Source organism: Polypterus senegalus, chromosome 10 (genome assembly GCF_016835505.1).
Source record: "Polypterus senegalus isolate Bchr_013 chromosome 10, ASM1683550v1, whole genome shotgun sequence".
NCBI classification, from domain to species: Eukaryota; Metazoa; Chordata; class Cladistia; order Polypteriformes; family Polypteridae; genus Polypterus; species Polypterus senegalus.
In genome coordinates this window covers 4,509,707-4,517,118 of record NC_053163.1, presented here as the reverse complement: position 1 = coordinate 4,517,118, position 7,412 = coordinate 4,509,707, and the positions used below count along the sequence as shown (strand labels likewise).

General features: G+C 48.8%; 1 long non-coding RNA gene across 1 annotated transcript; it reads left to right on the top strand.

Annotated features, from left to right (window-relative positions):
• The first annotated feature begins 979 nt into the window (after positions 1-979).
• Positions 980-6,345, top strand: LOC120536567. The gene is made up of 3 exons (XR_005635152.1): positions 980-1,227; positions 1,325-1,437; positions 5,419-6,345. It is a non-coding gene; the product is annotated as an uncharacterized LOC120536567 (long non-coding RNA).
• The last annotated feature ends 1,067 nt before the right edge of the window (positions 6,346-7,412 follow it).

Below are 7,412 nucleotides of genomic sequence, written 5' to 3'. Positions count from 1 at the left end.
TACCATAGCTCCTCTCAAGGCACCCTGTCATTTGCTCCTCTAAGTCCACAAAGACACAATGCAACTCCTTCTGTCTCCACTGCCATCTCTCCTTAACACCTCCATACATCTACAGGTATGTCATCTGGACGCTGTCCAGTGACCTGAGATGAAGACTGGACTCCTTCATGTGTGTCTTTCTGGAAAATCCTTGGGTACCATTGATTTGGCTTTGTGTTGCTCATGGAGTCCCGAATGAGGCACATGACCTCCATTGTGAGGGAGCGTCAGTTACGGCACTACGGCCATGTGGCGCGTTTCCCCAAAGGTGATGCAGATGGTAAGATCTGTTGGGGACCCGAGTGGCTGTACCAGGCCAAGGGGACACCCACATAACACCTGGCTGTGGCAGATAGAGGGTCATTTCCAGAGGGTGAGAATGGACCGTGTGTCTGCCTGGGGGGTTGCCAACTGGGATCCTGAGTTGTTTTGTCATGTAGTGGGTGAGGCAACGCTCTGTACCAGTGCCCGCTCCCCGACTTGACTTGATACTTCATGTGAGTGTTGAATTTCAGTTATTCTTCTTTTTAATTTTCTTAAATAAATTCGCAATCATTCTGTGGGTGAAAGGCAGATAGGATCAGTCCAGTGCAGGGGTCAACCCCACAACACCTTGGACCCCATGCAGTCCTCATTTATCCTCAACGTGGCTACTGAAAGAAAGTCTGGACTGCTGCCCTCCACTGCCTTCTCTTGGAATCAAGGTATGGAGTACACCTCAGGCTTTGAAACTAAATAAACCTGCAGTAGCAACAAGAGAAGCACGTGCTGAAAGCCTAAGGTGTGGCTGTATACCTAAAAGAGAAGTTAGGTGATGTGGCAACGTTTTCTTCTGGAAGGATCTTTGGAGGGGTGGAGCGATCGCGTGGCTGACATGTATAAGTAGACGACGTCGACACCCGAGTCTGGAGTAGTGAAGATGAGCACAGCAGGAGCGACTGGCACTCGGCACAGTCTGCAGCTGAACTGATGTGGCATCTCTGTCTGGGTGCTCCTGTGTGGGCTTCGGATGACAAGACGATGCCTTTATGTTTGAGTGTAGGACTCGAATTGGCATATGTGGTGCCAGCTGGAGCTAGGGAGGTGTGAAGATCTTGAGCAGGTATACACCTCATGCTACCAAGTATCTAAACTAGGACCACACAGACAGAAACTCAGCATGAAAACACAGCCCAGATGGAGTCACAGGTAAGGCACTAAATAAAATATTTTGAAATCATGTTTGGACATTATTTTTTCTGCTATTTCACTTTTTCTTAATGTATTAATTATTGCTTCTAAACAGTCTCTTTACAATACAGTGTGGGTAAGGTAAACTAAACAAGGCTGGATGGGACAATCGCGTTACTCATCTGTCGTTTCAGTTGTTATGTGGAGAGCAGTAACTGGACTGTACAGGTCTGTACTATCTTTTATATACTACATTTCCTATCTATCTATCTATCTATCTATCTATCTATCTATCTATCTATCTATCTATCTATCTATCTATCTATCTATCTATCTATCTATCTATCTATCTATCATTCATTGTCAATTTTCTAGATTTTTAATCTTGCCTACTACACCATCTATCTATCTATCACAATAAAACTTTTATCTCTGTGATACTGACTGCACCCCGGCAAACTGGTTGCCGGCAATGGTCCTCCAAATTGCAGGTAAAACTTGGAGGTTGGTGGAAAGATTGGCACTCCAACCACCATAACAGAAACTTCACACAGCTCTTTGATGACAGACAGGACTCCTTTCTGCTCTCGGCGAGAGTAGCGCTGAAACATTATGAAAGGGGATGGAGGAAAGCCCTCGGGAGCCCCATCCCCAAAAGAGACAAAACCGCCAGAGAGTCAATGAGGTCAAGCCTTTTTGGGATAAGAACTGGTGTGGTGCTGGCAGCACTCAGGTCCCAGTTTGAGGTGGCCCATCTGGGTAGGTGCCTGGACCATCTTCTCTCTCCGGCATGATGATTATCCTGTGCTGCCAGAGGTGCTTTATGAACTCCATATTTTAGTAGTTGACACTGTCTGAGGTGCGCAGACCGGGGACTGGCCAGATTTCTGTAGGTGGATACACCTTTCATTGGTCTGGTCGCTCTGATGGCTGTCATACTCGGGGAGTAGCAGTTGCTGTAGCGGATTGGCTTCTTCCAATATTGTCCGAAGTCACTCCTTTCAACAAGCGTATTATGAGACTCAGATTACGGCACCCCCTGGGTGCTTTGTGTGTTGTCTCAGCGTATGATCCGACTGTGGTGAGTGATGTCTCGGCGAGGGAGACATTTTATTTACAACGTCACTCGGTGGTTGATGGGTGCCCACGAGGTAGATAGATAGATAGATAGATAGATAGATAGATAGATAGATAGATAGATAGATAGATAGATAGATAGATAGATAGATAGATAGATAGATAGATAGATAGATAGATAGATGCTTTATTAATCCGAAGGAGTCATGGTCATGGGTGACTTCAATACAAGCACTGGCACTGACAGGGCTAGCTATGAGGATTGTCTTGGTCCCCATGGTTTTGGTGACCATGATGAAAGTGGCTCCATGTACCTTGACTTTGCAAAAGGTCAAGGGCTGTGGATCACTGGATCCTGGTTCCAGAACCATTAGCTGCATCGTTGGACTTGGTATTCCTATATGGTGGTGCGGTGAAGAAGATCGATCACATCCTCATGGGCAGACGCTGGAGACTCTTGCAAAACTGCAGGGTCTACAGAAGTGCCCAATTTGTGAATTCTGACCACAGAATTGATGTTGCTGAGCTGAGGTCCAGTAGGCTACCACCTACTAGGAAAATGAGGCTGGACTGGCCAGACCTTAACATCAGACTGTTTTTGGTGAGTTTGTACACAGTTTGTGTGAGGAACTTGGAGACTTGGGTGCGACTGCTTATCCTAAAGTGATGTGGGACACCTTCCGTGACAAGACCCTGAAGATTGCTGAGGGTTGTGTTGGTGTTACCAGTGTTCTCAGAAGGAGGTGTTTCATCTCGCAGGGCACTCTGTATATCATCAAGAGGAGTTGCAGTGCACGGCTCAATGGCAACTCTAGTCTGTAAAGAGAACTGAAAAGGATGGCTGCGAGGGCTCTGAGGGCAGATAAAGAGGCGTTTGTTAGAGGAATCTGTGACCACGTGACACACCATCTGTGGTCTAGGAACCCACGTCCTGCATACAGAGGAATCAAAGCATTACGCACATCTGAATCTGTTCCTCGGAGAGTAGCAGTCAGGGCGGCTGATGGAGGTCCTTACCGATGACACTGCAGTTGTGACCCGCTGGGCTGGCTACTTTGAGCAGTTGTTCAAAGCTGATCCTCCGGTTAGGACGTTGGATATCTCTGGTTCACGGTTCTTGAGGCTGATCATCCAATTAGCTGTGAACCCCCCAGTCTCACTGAGATGGCACAGTTGGTGAACCAGCTGAGGGGGGAAAAGGCTGCAGGGATCTGTGGTATCCGAGGTGAACTTCTCCAGGCTGGTGGTAAGGCTGTCCTCCTGGCATTGCAAGCAATCTTTGCTTCCATTTGGGAGACTGGCATCATCCCAACTAACTGGAAAATGGGACTTGTCATCCCTATCTGGAAAGAGAAGGGTGATCGCCTGGATTGCAGCAACTACAGGGGTATAACACTGCTCACGGTGCCGGGTAAGGTCCTTGCTAGGGTCATTCTCAACAGGATCCGTGATCACTTGCTCACCTACCAGCGACCAGAACAGTCCGGTTTTAAGCCTAAGAAGTCGACCATCGACTGCATCCTGGCACTGAGGGTTCTCATGGAGCGCAAACGCGAATATTGGCAGAGTTTCTTTGCAGCCTTTGTTGATTTTCATAAAGCGTTCGACTCAGCTGATCGCCCTGCCCTGTGGGACATCCTGAGTGTTTGCGGGATCCCTTCGAGGTTGTTGGATATCATGGCTGGCCCCTACACTGGTACTGTGAGTGCTGTACAGAGTGGAGGCAGACCCTCTGTGTTTTTCCCTGTTGATTCTGGGGTTCGTCAGGGATGTGTTCTGCTCCTACTGTGTTCAATTCGTGTATGGACTGAGTGGTGGGCAGAGTCGTGGTGTCCAGCGGTTGTGGGGCATCTGTTGGTGAAGAAAGATTCATGGATCTTGACTTTTCTGATGATGCTTCAGTATCTATCTTCACGAAGTCAATGGAGGCTCTGATCGGGGAGCTCAAGAGACTGAGTGAGGAGTCTGAGTGTCTGAGTTTGCGAGGGTCCTGATAAAAACCAACATTCACGCCTTTAATGACCTCTTGGGCACGGCCATCAGCTGTGTGTCTGCTTGCAGAGAGAGTGTCGACCTCGTCAAGAGATTTACTTACGTTGGCAGTGACATTCATGTCTCTGGTGACTATTCCTATGAAGTCAGTAGACGGATTGGGAGAGTATGGGGGGTCATGAGGTCACTGGAAAAGGGTGTGTGGCGCTCCCGATATCTGCAATAGGATGAAGGTCCAAGTCTTGAGTCCTGGTGCTTCCTGTTTTGCTATATCTTTGTGAGACATGGACGCTACCCAGTGCTGAGATGAAGACTGGACTCCTTTGGTACTGCGTCTCTCTGGAAAATCCTTGGGTACCACTGGTTTGACTTTGTGATGCTCATGGAGTCCTGAATGAGGCAAATTACCTGCGTTGTGAGGGAGCATCAGTTACGGCACTACGGCCATGTGGCGTGATCCTCAAAGGGTGGTCCGGGTCACAAGATCCTTATTACTGAGGACCTCAGCGGCTGGACCAGAACAAGGGGACACCCACGTAACACCTGGCGGCGGCAGATAGAGGGTCATTTCTGGGGACTGGACCACATGTCTGCCTGGGGGGTTGCCAACTGGGATCCCAAGCTGTTTTGTCATGTGGTGGATGTGACAACGTGCTGTACCAGTGCATGCTCCACAACCTGACCAGACCTGGCTTGACACTGACTGTGCCTTTAGCAGAGTGTGGCTGCTTTTTCTCAATGACCAATCCGGTTTGAAGGTCTGTGTGAATTATATGTTTATATGATGCAAGGTGCCCATTTATACCTTTACCTTTTGACAACGAGGGGAGCACAATGTCGGGCATACCCACCCGGATCGTATATGACAGATGAAGACTATAGCAAAGAAATCTGTGTACTGTAATAATAACCTGATGTGTCTTTATGGTGTGGTAGACATGCACCCTGCTTAAATATGAAGAAGCCAGCCCTAGAGACCCCGTGGAGACCGGACGGATCAATGTCTTTCATTGTGCAACCTGGCCGGAGAACCAGTGGCAGTGGCCTCATCCGGCTTGTCAGGCGGAAGCCATGGTTGCCAGCTTTCCGGGTGAAGGCGTATTTAATACTTTTAAACATCTGCAGTTCTTTCTCTTCCAGATTGTCCATTGCTGCAGTCAGAGGGAGCAGTACAGTTTTCATCTCTATGGCACTGGCTGTGTCTTCAGCAGATAGTGGCCATTTATTCCCGGTGACCACCTCGGAGTGAACAGTCTGGTTTGTAGGTTGTTGTGAACTACGTGTTCTTACGAGTAAAGGCGCCCGTTGTAATCCTAATTTTCCACGACGAGAGGAGCACGATGTGAAACATTTCCACCGGCTAAAACACAAACTAGACGGTCTCGGAGCACGTATGGCGGCCGGGTGAATGAATGCTTTGGTGTATACACAGAGTGCACGAGTGGAAACAAATTAAGAATCAGAATTTATTTTAATGTATTTTTCAGTTTCTGCCTTTAAATACTTTCTGTTTTGGTGGGTTAATGAGAGAACAAACTTCAAGCTATTTTTGAAAACAAGTCTTTATTGAAGAAGAACCTAAAATCCATCAAACTGTTTAAAAAGCACACGTACTATACAGTAGGTGATGATGCATGAGGTACATACTAGCGCGGCTTCCTCTAATCCCAGACCACAGATTTCATCCTCTTTCTGTGTTATCGTCTCCACTGGACGGCTGCTCTGGAGACTCAGGACCACTCTCGTCTTCCCCAAGCTGTTCCTCAGTTGTTCAATTTTCCTTGCACACTGAGAACATAAAGCTTCTGGAAGGATGAAAACTATTTCTAAATAACCAAAAAGCAGAGAAAGTACATTAAACATAAGGCTTGTTTAAAAATAAAAGAAAATAAACGAACGACTGGTCTTCTTCCATCCTCACCCCACACTACGCACCTCCCACCTGCCTGTTGTTTGAGGTCGCACAGCCACCTTGCTCGTTCAGCTCATTCTCCAGCTGCTTTGCCTGCTCATTCTTGTTCATCGCTCTCAGTATTCGCAGGGTCTCAGTCGGTGCGACTGAAACGGTGTAGTGCTCGATGAGCAGCCTAGCCAGAGCACAAGTCGTAGTCGTTGCATCCACCTTGCCAGCCGGGATCCGATTACCATCTTTCCGCGTGATGTCGCACATCAGACCTTTGAACGTCTTCAGGTCATCCTCTTGCAGATTGTCCAGTGCTCGAGTCAGAATGATCAGCAAAGTATCCATCGCTATGGCACTGGCTGTGAAATGAGCAAAGTCCAGCGGTAATTGATTGGACGTGTGAACTGCCAGAGCAAATGATGCTACAAGCCAATTTATAGTTTACATACCGGAAAAGGGACGTCCCCATGTCAACGCTAGGACCTCCCTGTCGAAGCTAGGTACAAACGATCCTAGGACAGATAGGACCTAGCGTCGGTAGTACCCAGCATCCACAGAGAGGACCTAGCGTCGGTAGTACCTAGCATCGACAGGGATGACCTAGCGACGGTAGCACCCAGCATCGACAGTGATGACCTAGCGTCGGTAGTACCCAGCATCGACAGGGAAGACCTAGCGTCGGTAGTGCCTAGCATCGACAGGGATGACCTAGCGAAGGTAGTACCCAGCATCGACAGGGAAGACCTAGCGTCGGTAGTGCCTAGCATCGACAGGGAGGACCTAGCATCGGTAGTACCTAGCATCGACAGGGAGTACCTAGCGTCGGTAGCAGCCAGCTTCGACAGGGAGGACCTAATGTCAGTAGTACCCAGCATCGACAGGGAGGACCTAACGTCAGTTGCACCCAGCATCGACAGGGAGGACTTAGCATCGGTAGCACTCAGCATCGACAGGGAGGACCTAGCGTCGGTAGTACCCAGCATCGACAGGAAGGACCTAGCGTCGGTAGTACCCAGCATCAACAGGGAGGACCTAGCATCGGTAGTACCCAGCATCGACAGGGAGGACCTAGCGTCAGTAGTACCCAGCATCGACAGGGAGGACCTAGCGTCGGTAGTACCCAGCATCGACAGGGAGGACCTAGCATCGGTAGTACCCAGCATCGACAGGGAGGACCTAGCGTCAGTAGTACCCAGCATCGACAGGGAGGACCTAGCGTCGGTAGTACCCA